The sequence below is a fragment of the Lampetra planeri genome, chromosome 20 (assembly GCF_965212315.1).
Source record: "Lampetra planeri chromosome 20, kcLamPlan1.2.h2, whole genome shotgun sequence".
In the NCBI taxonomy this organism is placed as follows: domain Eukaryota; kingdom Metazoa; phylum Chordata; class Hyperoartia; order Petromyzontiformes; family Petromyzontidae; genus Lampetra; species Lampetra planeri.
In genome coordinates this window covers 3542154-3555085 of record NC_136126.1, presented here as the reverse complement: position 1 = coordinate 3555085, position 12932 = coordinate 3542154, and positions in this window count along the sequence as shown.

The following is a 12932-nucleotide window of genomic DNA, read 5'->3' as shown; positions in this document are numbered from 1 at the left end:
ACATGGCTTCATCCCAGAGGTCGCAATCGGGTACCTGTACCCGTACCCTACCCGATACTCGGCCGGGTACGGGTAGCCGGATATCGGGTAGGGTACGGGTATCGGGTACCCGATTGCGACCCTGGTGCGGCCGGGTACGGGTACGGGTAAGGAATCAAAACCCGTTTGCGACCTCTGATTCCTGGCCCCTGGTATCAGCCGTGGCGAAGTGACAGCTGAAACGGTACTGGGTGCCCCACCTCTACAAATCCGTACTAGCGTGTGTGGTGAAGTATTAGCAAACAACCCTCAATGATCAGCAGGGAGGCCTCCATCCAGCAGTGAATTTAGAGCCTTAAATTATAATGCGGAGCACATCCGAGAGGACGTCAACAGAGGAGATGGAGCGTTGAAATCAGCTCGGGTGCTCGGCGGATTGCTGCAATGCAGGAGTGGGGGACTGACTTTCATCCAGCAGTGAATTGACCTTGACCGACTATAATGATGGTGTCATTATTAAAACTGCAATTCGCAGCAAACATAATGACATAATGACATATCCTGCATCACGCATGGAATACAAATACACGAGTTTAATCAGTCCATAAAACTTTCGCATGTCAACGTATAAAATGTACCCGACGCGCGCACACACACACATGCATGCGTGCCGCCTAGCCTTGCACAGTCTTCATGTAGCAGGATGTGATTTATGATTGCCATCTATCTGCGCTGTGCTTGGCTGCAGGCTGATTCTTGAAGATATTATTTTCTCCATATATGGTATCAGAAAGTGTCACATTGCAGCACATTTCGAAAGAGTTCTTTTCATTACTCGAAGATTAATTTCCTTATAATCCTGAGCATTTCAAAGCCACGCGGTCCCTAAAGAGATGCCAGCAGCTACTTTTTGTGTTACCGCAATAGCAAACGATAGCATTTTGAAAAAAAAAGTAAATATCTAAACGCAGGCATTTATACGGAGACAAAAAAAAAATCATCATTGGTACCACATTCATCACGTTCTCGATTGAATTTTTTTTTGTTAAATCAAATTCTTCTACAGCCGGCAAGTGATTCCTTAAGGCTAGCCCGGCTATCAATCAGCTCATAGCGATTCTCAACATCCAAACTAATTACAGGCATGGCTGAGCCAGCCTGGTGCACTCGACCAAACAGAGCTGTGGTCAACGCCAATGAACGACTATCCTCAAGCATTTTCCCCCTCCCTCTAGGAACAAGTGGCTTGTTTGTCCTCCATCAGTGTCCATCTCTACGTAAAATATTTCTCATCTCAAATGTATTCTTTATATACCACGCAAATATATATATATATTTATGAACAGCTTAATGCACTAAAGCAATGAGCCGGTGCATGCATACCTAACGGCAGAATGTTGATACATTCATGTCAAACATAAACCGTTACGACAAGGAACACTTAAACCAATGGTAATGTCTCGTATGGCACACTGCCACGTGGTAACAGCCAGCAAGCACACACCGCTCCTGCGATCAGGAGGTCACGGGGTTCGATCTCCCGGCGTGGCAATTGACGCAACGGTGCAAGTTTGTGAAAGCCCTGACACAGCAGCGGTGTGGACGTGTTGCGCCAACGTTGGTCGTTTGGCATGCCGCGTGTGGTGCGGGGTAAGTGTGGGTGCTTCCGGCTCCTTCAAGGTGATCTGGACAGTGTCGAGGAGTGGGCCAAATTACCCTCAAGCGGGGATCTCCACAACTCACTTCTGTGGAGGCCCTTTTGTCAACAGTTGTATATGCAAGACATTGCAGTGCTGCACTTTAACTCTTCTTTTGTTTTACCTTATTCGGGATAAAGGTCACATTCTGTATTCAGTATACAAAGAGCACTATCTGTATCCTTGGGAATATTCAGCGTGATGTTACTTAGAGCTGACATTACGGACTCATTTTGGGCTTTGAACCTTTCAGCTGGACAGGAGCATTGGGAGCATTTGCCCTGTGGCCTTTCTAAGTGCGCAACAATTAGCCGTTAGCCACCGTTGGAGCTTCAGGAAGCCGCCAAACACGCTCGCTCGCTTGCTCCGTCGGACCGTGAGTCTCCGTGAAGGGGAAAAGAGAGAAAGTGCTACGCGAGCCACATTGATTTAATGAGCAAAGTGTCATTTCGCTTAAAGAGAAATTGAATAAGAGAAGACATGTTCCAGAATTCATTTTGGGGACTCCTGGTGCCCAAAAAAAAGGTAGACGTTCAAATAGATTGGAGTTCGAAGGGAGATTCCTTTTAAATGCATCTGAGTTAGTGGCTTATGGCAGAAAGGTTACAGGGAACTGCAGTTAAAGGGGTAAAATAATGTGCCTTGAGTAATTTATTTCAGCGTTTTCCTCGATGGTTTCACTATTTCAATGCTTTTGGCAGGAATCGCCGTTGCGAGAAGTCATCAGTGTAGACACACAGCCCCCAGACCCCATAAAACAACCAGATAAAATGTCACCATCATTTCGAAAAGTTACAAACGTAGTACGTGTGATATATATATAGGATGAATGAGACGTTTCTTTGTTTCAATTTCCCGTTGTTTACCAAATGAAAAGGTTTAGTTTTGCAAAGTTTGTATTGCTCTCTCTCTCTCGAGGGCACAGGGGCAACGCAGTGAAGGGACTTTCACGTGGCGACGAGGAAGACCTGAGAATGAATGACAGCCGGGTATGGTTCAATCCTCAGTGCAGTCGTCGATAATCGTTTTCTGCTTTTTAAGTTCTTAAACCGCCAATAAAGCAGGCTGTTCCATAAACTATGCCGTGCCATTATTGCTAAATGGGTGGGGTGGAATGAAACTGTGTGGTTCGGAGAATGGAGTGAGTAGGAGTGTGTGAGATGGGTGCTTTGATAAAGGACTTGAGTCTGCACCCACCGCTACTCACTGCATGCCTCCTTCACCCAACGGGGCCCTTCCTACCAAAATGCATTTACAACACAGCGGGACTCTAATGCCATGCATTGTCGCCTATAGGGAGTGGTCTCCTCCAAAAGGAGCATCCAATACTGTACATATATATACACACATCGGTTGAAATGACACGTATTACCCCTGTAGGGAATGGTATTTTCCAAATAGATTGTCTCAGAGCTGCGTAGTTACACATAGTGCAGCTGCAAAGACGAGGGTGCGTGTCATTCAATTTAAAATGTCCCATGTAACACAGGGGGGGAGGGGAGGGGGTGAGGAGGGGAGCCAGCCTCATTTTGCCTAGGGCTTTGCAACATTGGCTTTTGTTGTTACCTGTGATAACAGAAAAAAAGGTCATTGAAAACGTGTGAGTGTTTTTCTGCAGCATTTGCTCTGCTGGGCAATCTGCAGCATCGTGACCAGCCCCCCTTCCCTTCTAATGCTCTGTTATCCACACGTGTAGGTCGTGAGGCGCTAATGCCACAGAGACCGCACTGAATGTTCCGTACGGCCACATACCTCCCCTAATGAAAGGCACGAAGGCCTGCTGCCTGAGTAACCTGTGTGTGAACGCACACGAATTGTCTATTGTGTTGAAGAAGAAATAAATAAACAAGCGAGAACATCGCGTGACAGATATTTTGAGCGAAACTATGTATTTTTTCACATTCAAAATATAAGGTTGTTGGGTTAGGTCGCATACATACAAATGTGTCGTAAACCCACCACCACCCGACACAGCCGATTAATAAGGTTTGTCACGTGAACACAACGTGTAAATGAGTTACTACTTCAGCACACCGATGTGTTGGAGAGTGTAAATCCACAATATTTCCCAATTCATCCAATATATATGTGGCACGTACTACTTTTGTAACTATATATATAAAATTCAATTTAAATAACACTTTTAAACTAAAACTAAAGTCTAGGCTTACCTCGTGTGAATGGTGCTGGGTGATGTACAGATAATGGCTGAGAGTTCTAAAAATTGTGGCCTCTTTGGTAGAGTGATACACTTTTTTCGCGCTCGGTAAAGGACGGGTTGTCCCTGGTGAACTGGTAAATCTCCTTCCCACAAAAGGGCACGTGCCTGGTCATTTACTGGCACCATCTTTTTTCGTTGCAAAAACCCTAAAGCTTTTGACAGCTAGCTGCAGCTGTGAAAACATCTTAAACAATGTGCTGTGATTCAAAGGGGTTTCTGGCTGAGCCTAGTTAAAATCCATGCCTTGCTGTAAGCAGAATGTGTACAATGAATACTGTGTTTAATCATAATCCAACAGTAGTACAACTAAAAAGACAAAATATGAGAGCAGCAGACTTACATTTTATATCTACATATGTTGTGATGATTTTCATCATTGAAGAAAAAAAGCTAAAGTTGCTGTGCAACACATTGGTTTTGTGTACCTGTTGTCATATACTGCCTCTATAATTGGTGTTGAAAGCTGCTTCTGGTTAACATAATGCGACTAGCTTATTTTCATGATAGCATCAAAGGCTAAGAACACATTTTAGTGGAACAAAATAATGGAAATATATTATATGCTAATATAACATTCTTTTCCCCTGTCTCAATACTTGTTGCTGACATAATTATTCGTCGAATTTAAGGGGTGCAAGCACTCATCTGAATGCAAAGCACTTTAGGTTAATTGCATGTCTGAAAAATACACATGAAACACTCGGACAAGAAAAGGCAGAACAAAAGTATTTTTGTTTCCATATATTAAATCTACTGTAGCTCTGCATATGAAATATTGTCTTTATTATGAAGTACTTTGTAGAGAAGGGTCAACGCATTAGATAATGACCAAGTGTAATGGATGGGAGTGGGTCAAAGGACCAGCATGAATTATAAAACACAAGGTTCAGTAAATGAAGAAATGAACTGCTTGGAAAATATTTATAGGGCACACGGAGAAGGGAAAGGATGAAATTACAGCATTTTAATGACTAAAATGGAAATTAGGGTTTCATAAATGGCAACGTTTATCTTTCCTATTTCTTTTCGGCTGTCTCTTCATTTAATTTTCTGTCCAAGACTGGAATATATAATTAATTTTCTGCAATTTGCGTGGAGATGTTCTCATACGTTTGAAATAATTTATGTAATTTCCCGTTAACTGAACAAGAATGGAAACCGATATGATGAAAAACTACGAGGCGTACGAAACTGGTAGTGTGGACAATCTCCTTCACTCCTGCCGCCATGATTCTCGGTTTAATGCATTGCACATTATAAGTAGGCAGAGGGCTCATGTTTTATTTGGCCGGTATAAACAGCCCGTACCGCACAGACCTGTTCTGTGGATAACAGCAGCACGGGCTAATGACCTCTCCACCACCACCACCACCACAGGTAGTCATGTTGCTGTGTTCGAGCAGTGAACTCAACAATTTTTGCTCAGTGAACACGACCTGACAATTAACACCTCCGGAGGATAAACACCTTGCGAGGGAAATCAGAGAAGGGACCATTGAGCCAATTAATAACATTTTAAGATTAGATTTATTTTTTTAACGTACAGCCATGCACAACAACTGCACTAAACAATTAGAGATGTCGGGTCGGAGGGACACAAAAAAAACAAAGCTGAACAGCGACTGAAAGGGGACTTGAATTAGAAACATGAAATTAGGGGGTGCACAAAGTCAGGTTTTGTTGTAAATCTAAACTTCATCATTAAAAGCAACACAACTGACGTGCCTGAAGAGGAAAGTTATGATGACGTGCGGTTCAGAAACGCGATCGTAAACTCACAACAAAAAAAATTGATTTTGTTTCCCACATTGCACAATAGAGGATGGAGAGATGCATGCTTTGAATGATGTCGAGACACAAAAAGAGGAACACGTGGATTGGCCAACATGCGCAGGTTAATCACATTCCAATCGTAAAAAACGAAAAGTTGGCAGGCTTGTGCAGGATACGTTGCAAAAGGGGATAATGACGCAGTGGCAGCCGGATGAATGTAAAGCATTATGAACGGACGGCCAGAGAGGAGATGGAGCAATACAATCAACTCATCTGTAGGTGGCAGGTGCATTATGGCACTACAGAATCGTGCAAACATGATTTGGGAGGCCTTCATACAGTAGTGGATCGACCAAGGCTGATGATGATGATGATGATTTTATGAATATTCCAAATTTATGGCAATATTTTATTTTGCCGAGTTGTAACAGTGGTTCTGCATTGGCTGGGATGTAAACAATACTGCAAACGAAGCACGGTGATTTCAGTTCCCATTTGTTTGCCTTTTAGACTCTGCCCAGTGACCCCACACGCAGGAGCTCGAAGCTACAAATGTTCACCCCTCCCCCCGCTCCGCCCTTAGCATGCAGTTAAAAATAGACCTTGTTTTCAGAATTCACGAGGCATAACGCATCATCTTCCATGCTAAATTAAAAGTACCGCTTCGAGTAATTTACACAATCGCATTGTGAGCTGACAGGGTACTGTGCGCCCTGGGAGGGATTGTTTAAGGGCGCTTTGTGAATTTAAATGATTATTAATATAATTACTGTGCAGTGGATTCGATGACAATGATAACGCAGCTTTATACAATTGGTCCACGTTTAAGACATGGTTCATAACGTCTAATTGCAGTGCATGAACAGAGCCCGAGGTACACTAATGAATTTCGACTTTCAAAAAACTCCCAAGCAATTTACCAAATTGACTGTTAGATCACAAACAACATTAATATGAACAAAATAATACATGAACCCTGATATTCGAGACACAGCATTCAAATACACGTGGCAGTCCGGGTATAATTGGCATCTATTGTTAGGTCAGATGAGCACTAAATATTTGAAAAGTCAGAAAATGTTATGTCATGTGAATATTAAAACAAAGTAGGAGGAGCACGTTTAAGGTCCCATTCGTTGGAGGCTCTTCAGACAGCAGCGGAGTGAGCAAGAAATTACAGGGCTGCACCTTTACCTTTACTCATATACAGTGCTGTACTATATGAGAAAATAAAAAAAAAGTTTTGCTGGCTTGCTGGATTCCTGGCTGCCTGGCTGGAGCGTTGGTGGGCAAATGCGCCGTGGTAGCGTTATCGTGCATATTTGCGTAATGGCGTCACCCTCATTCAACAGAATCATCATCTTTATTTATAATAACTGGAGGAATCCGATGAGCTATGAAGCTCTTTTTGACAGATGTCCAGTTCAATAACAAACAATGCAACAACTATAGGAGTTCAAAATAGAGACGACCTTAAGCAAGGCACTATAAATAAATAAATACATAATAATGCATTGCTTACGCAAGTTCGTCTTATTCTTTTTTTATCAGCTTCGAGCAGGGTTCGTGCGTGCTGACATCACGCCTCCTCCCCAACCCAAATCTGCAACCGCCGGCCGTGTATCCCGCGCAAATGCACGGCAACTGCTCTCATTAAACAAAAACACATGAATTGCAATGTTGTTGCTTTTGTTGTTGTGGTTGTTGTTGCTACGGTACGCCGCTTCTCTCTGTGAAAAGGACAGAGGTGAATTGTAAACATGCACATACAAATGTAGCGCTCCAGCCCTTTAAAACCACCACCACCACCACCAAACCACGAACTATCGAGCATGTGTGTGCATACGCAGACGCCGGTAAAAAAAAAAATATAAAAATCTCTTCCAGGATAATCTGACATTGAAGCTGACACCGCTGAAACTGAAAGTGACCCTGCGCGCCGCGTAACAACCGCACCACACTCTGCCAAGGGCCTCGAGTGGTTCTTGTATGGGAATAATGAAAGAAAAATGAAAGTTTAATGCCTTGCTGCTGCGCGGGCCTGTTCAATGTAAATCTGAGTCGGAAGCAATGCCCCGTGTAGCGCGAGAACGTGGGGTGGCCGGGCTCGTGTCGCGCGCCAGGAGTGGTTCCTCACATCCTTTGCGCCATCAACCACCACCACCACCGCTGCCGCTGCCACCGCTCTCGCATTACCTGAGCAGGTGGCCCATTGTGGCATGCAAAGTAGTACTTAGGGTAATTGCAAAGGCATGCCTATTTACAATTATAGCATTCGTACTGTATGCAGGGCAATTGTTCAAGATTCACAGCTGCGTTCTGTTGCGACAGAAACTTAATATGGAAGGAAAAAACATGAATTTCTGCTGAAACAATGATGCATGTCTATTTGATCTCTCCACCTCCTTCCCTCTCGCAACCTCTGTCGACCCAACAGCATAAACTATAAACTATTTTACTAGGTAAGTCCCACGGAGCTATGTAGCTCTTTTTCAGAAGCGACCTGACCACAAATGATAGCTCAACCAAGTGGCTTGTCGCGTGGAAATGTATAGCAGCCAAATACTCTAAACGCATGTTTCTAAATGTGAAGGGGAAAAAAAACAGAGGGCCCCGAGGAAAAGCCACGAGACCACGGGGAGAAATGCATGCAAAGTATACATATACAGGCGCCAGGGTCGGGATCGAACCCACGACCTCCTGTATACCAGGTGAGGCAGTTAACATTTCGCCACCGTGGCACCCAAAAAAGGAGTAATAACACAGTCGATCCACAGATAAATTGTGGTTACTACCACCTCGTTTAGGACCCGCTGGCCAGCGTGGCAAAGCAGGCTTTAGAGCTGCGTCGAATGAAAGCGCTTCCACCGGCAGTGCTCTGAGCAGGCAATTGCAGGGCTGAACCTTCACATGTTTTACCTTATCATAGGCTAGTAGTAGGGTTTTACCCTTTTTAAACTGGTACAAAACTGACACCTTTATTCAAGGCATCATGTTTGCAATAACCACAACACAAGTAGCAAACAAAAAGAAGCAACTCTGATAATGATAATAATATGCACTGTCCTTGAAGTTGATTGGTCCACACCCGAGACGGCTTTCTTTAGAGCCTAGTCCCCATTGGTGTTGGACCAGATGACACCAGAAGGCGTACAACTCAAACACAGTGCAATATCAGAGTATTGAGAGCTCGGGGTAAGCATTTACACTATGAGATCTCTTTTACCAGTGGCAAAATATAGTAGTAGGTTTTTACCCTTTTTAAACTGGTACAAAACGGACACCTTTATTCATAGGCTGCCTGTAAATAGCCTGCACGCTAATTAGGAGGGTAGACGCAGCAGACAGTATGCAGAGCTGTTTATAACCTGGTATCTGCAAGACCATGAGCTTTAATGAAGCCGCTGTGGACTTATGAATCTAAATTCGTCTTTTTTATTATATCATGCTAAAATAAAACCTATTGCCCATGAAGGTGCCCAATATCTAAGGCTGTCAGTGCTATTTTAAAGCACACTTTTACTTGTAGTTTTCCCGCTGAAGGCTATATTTTGTTAACACGTTTCAGGCCTCAAGGCAGTGTTTAGAAATAAGCATTTTAATATAAACAGGTATCTTGAAAAATTTCTACTCCCTCCTCTGGGTTTACATTTTTGTTTTGTTTGCACCTCGTAGATTAGAAGAAGTTGCGGTGTCATGCATAATTATCCAAATATATGTATTTTGTCATTATAATGTGCAGTCAGTCTGTGATGGGGACATTATCGTTGTATACGAAGATGGTAGAGTAGATTAAACGTTAATTGCACGATGTAATCTGTAAAGATTCGTTATTATATCCGTGCGTGAGTGTTGCGCTCGATATACCTATGAAAGCCTCGCTGAGTCTCGGGCCTCTCTTTCAGGAGATTCCTGCCAAACTTTTGCGGCAGGGCTATGTCTAAGATGTGGCCAATTTAGTAATTTGCATGTCATTTTTCCATCCTTGAGATATCTGGACAATGGCAGTTATTTTGTAGTTTTTTTTGCTTGTTACAGAAGGAAACCAGAGAAACTGACACCTTTTTTTACAAGGAGTCATGTTTGCATAGACCACAATACCTGCAGTCATAATGCAAACAAAAAACATATCTCTGATAATGTATGCACTGTCCTTGAAGTTGATTGGTCCACACCCGAGACAGCTTTCCTTAGGGCCTAGTCTCACATGGGTTGGACCAGATGACGCCAAAAGGCGCCTTTTGCCAGATAGAAGGGTAAAAAAAACAATTATCATATTTTTTACTGGCAAATGAGGTTCCAATGGTGAAACCAGAGAACCTAGAGGAAACCCATACCCATGCAGAACAGCGGGAGGACATGCAACCCCCACAAAGGTGCCCTAGTCTGGAATAAAACCCAGCCCCCTCTTTCTGTGATTCAGAAGTGTTACAACTGCGCACCATTCTATATGGAGAATGCAATGTGTATAGATGAAATCACCCGACAATATATATATATTTTTATCCTAAAATAAAATGTACAATCACATCACACGTTATAAGTTCTTGGATTCCATTTAAGGTAATCATAGTTTACAGATATTGATTGTATACGCACGAAACACGTGAAAGTACAAAATATTTAAGTAATCTATTCTGGTAACGATAAATCAATAATCTTGAATTTATATCATTAAACTGAGACAAAATGATAAGCCGAGAACTGCGGGATTATTGAATTATTGAGGCAATTTTTAGATCAATGAACAATTTAACCCAATTTATTAAACTGGGAAATTGTAGCAACAGCCTAGAAGGCTCAAACAATTATTTTGTTGGGTGTAAGTGACTGATTGCAAAGATTTCACTTTGAACCTTCATGCGTCACGGTTTTTTGCCCTTCCAGTGAAATATTTCAATTAATTTTGAAATTAAATTGCAAGCCCAATACAGATTGTACAATCTGGACCCCTTAGGTATCGTGGCATGAGCTTCCTTACCCTCCTCCCCCCACCTCCCGATTAAAACCTGAGCCCCCTCCCTTTTCAAAACACACCAAGCCCACGGAAAGAGGCTGGGTCCTGGAACGACCGTCACGATTGGTCTTCCTTCTCAGTGACCCCTGGTGATACAGTCGATTTAACCTTGGCATAAGGCGTCAACTCTCAGAGTAAGTCTATCATTGTGTCTTTCGCTTTTTGCGCGTGTCCATCAGCAGCTCTAACAACGCAAAGATGGTGCCGGCGATGTACACCTGTGTCCTTGGAGTAGATTAACCAATGTGATGATGATGGCAATAACAATGCAGATGATGACGACTCAGCGGTACGATCATCAACACCGCCACCACCATCAGCGCAACATACACGTCTCTATGCCAATTATAAATGACAGGTGAATGGAGGAGAATTGCCCACCCTTTGTGAACTCCGCATCCAAGAGATTGCACTTTTGAAGATCGCCGCTGGTTGCGCGCCTCGCGATGGCCTGGTGGCTGAACGACGAGGAAGAGGGGGTGCAAGTGACGAAGCCATACCATGAGGAAGACGCGCAGCATGTGACCTCGGTCGTGCTCCAGCGGGGTAGGCTGAGTGGGTCCGCGAGGGCCCAACGGAGTCTGGGGTGGCGGCGCTGCCGCGGCAGAGGCTGCGTCGCGGGCGTGCACGTGGAAGTAGAACGTGCCGTTCGCGAGCCATGCCTGCTTCCAGTAGACGCGCGCGATCTCCTCGCTGGGGCCTGAGATTTCTGCGGACAAAGGTGGTGGGGGGTCGCGGTGGAGGGGAGGAAGTGAACATCGACGGATGACCTTTTGAGCACGTGGAAATGTGCGTGCTTGCGAGAGGACGCAGTTAATTTGTTTTAATATTCGGCTACGATGGGCATTTATGAGCCTACGTGGACTCGGCGGGGATGTTGCCATAGTTGTAGTGGTTAGCGCGTCGGACACGCGAGCCAGAGGTCACCGGTTCGATTTCCTGGAGCGTGGCAGTTGAGACGATGGTGCAAGTTTCGTAAATCCCACCGCCGCTTCGGTTCACCCAGCAGTAACAAAGGGGTCACCACGGACAGTCAATTGGCAGGTCACGTGTGGTGGGGTCGAGTGTGTGTGTGTGTGCTCCCTCCTCTTCAAATGTGTCTGGCCAGCGTGGAAGAGTAGGCCAAATGCTATATAGACGGGCTTTTTAGAGATCCCTCTCCTGAAGTCCCTTCTGTCAGCAGTGAGCCATTCCAAGGAGGCACCTTTACCTTTTGTAGACTCTGAGTAATGACCTGCGGTGCCCCATGACAGGGCCCAAGTTAAGTACTGCACCACATATCTATTACACAATACTTACATAAATTCCAGCCAAAAATTACCAATTGTTTCAATAAAAATACAAACTGTAGAGATACATTTCGTAAATCTGTCTCCAATGCACCCACTATTGTAACCTGGTGTTCTCCGTCGTATCTTTCTTGGAAAGTAAATAAAATGTTTCATTTATTCGTCAAATGTCTAAAATTGCAGGACCCTCAAGATAAAGCACTGAGACTGAGTGAGGCGTTTTTTGAGTGAGGTTGTTTGCATAAATACTGGCCTAGTATGGTTGTAAATATTTTAAATACATACCGCTGATGAAAATAAATAAATACATTTCCATTATATAGGCCTGTATGTGTGTGTACTGTCAAGAATTGAGAACATACACTCATGCATGCCTTGCAAATAAGAAAAAAAAACGGATAAAAAACGAAATAAGTACCACAAATGGAAATGGCCACACTTTCCCGGTGAAGCAGTAACAACTCTCAATGTGAATTCCAAGTTTTAGCAATGTTTTGGGTGACTTGTTTTCAAAACGAAAACAGATTCGTGGTCAAAGGAAAGGCACTACAACAGGAGCCCAACTGCTGTCCTTTTTGAACATCATCCAAGAAAACTTCACTGGCATATCTGGAATACATTTAAGGTAATTATGAATGATCATTCTCATCTGGCACTTAACAATCCACCCCACCCCCCAGAGTCTGGTTACACAATATTAGAGTCGAGCCGCTAATTATAATACATGAAAATTATAATTGAGATTGACGTACATATATATTCTGGGCTCGGGCTGGTACATAATTTATGCTTCGAAGACGTTGCCTTCTTAAGCAAATTTGCACCCAGAAAAAACACACAAATTCAGACTTCAACAAATTCTCCCACACTTTTGGTTCATTTTGCCTCCAAAACAGATGTGGAATGACAGAACGTTAATCAATTTACCTGCGTGTGCTTCACTTTTTCGTGACGCG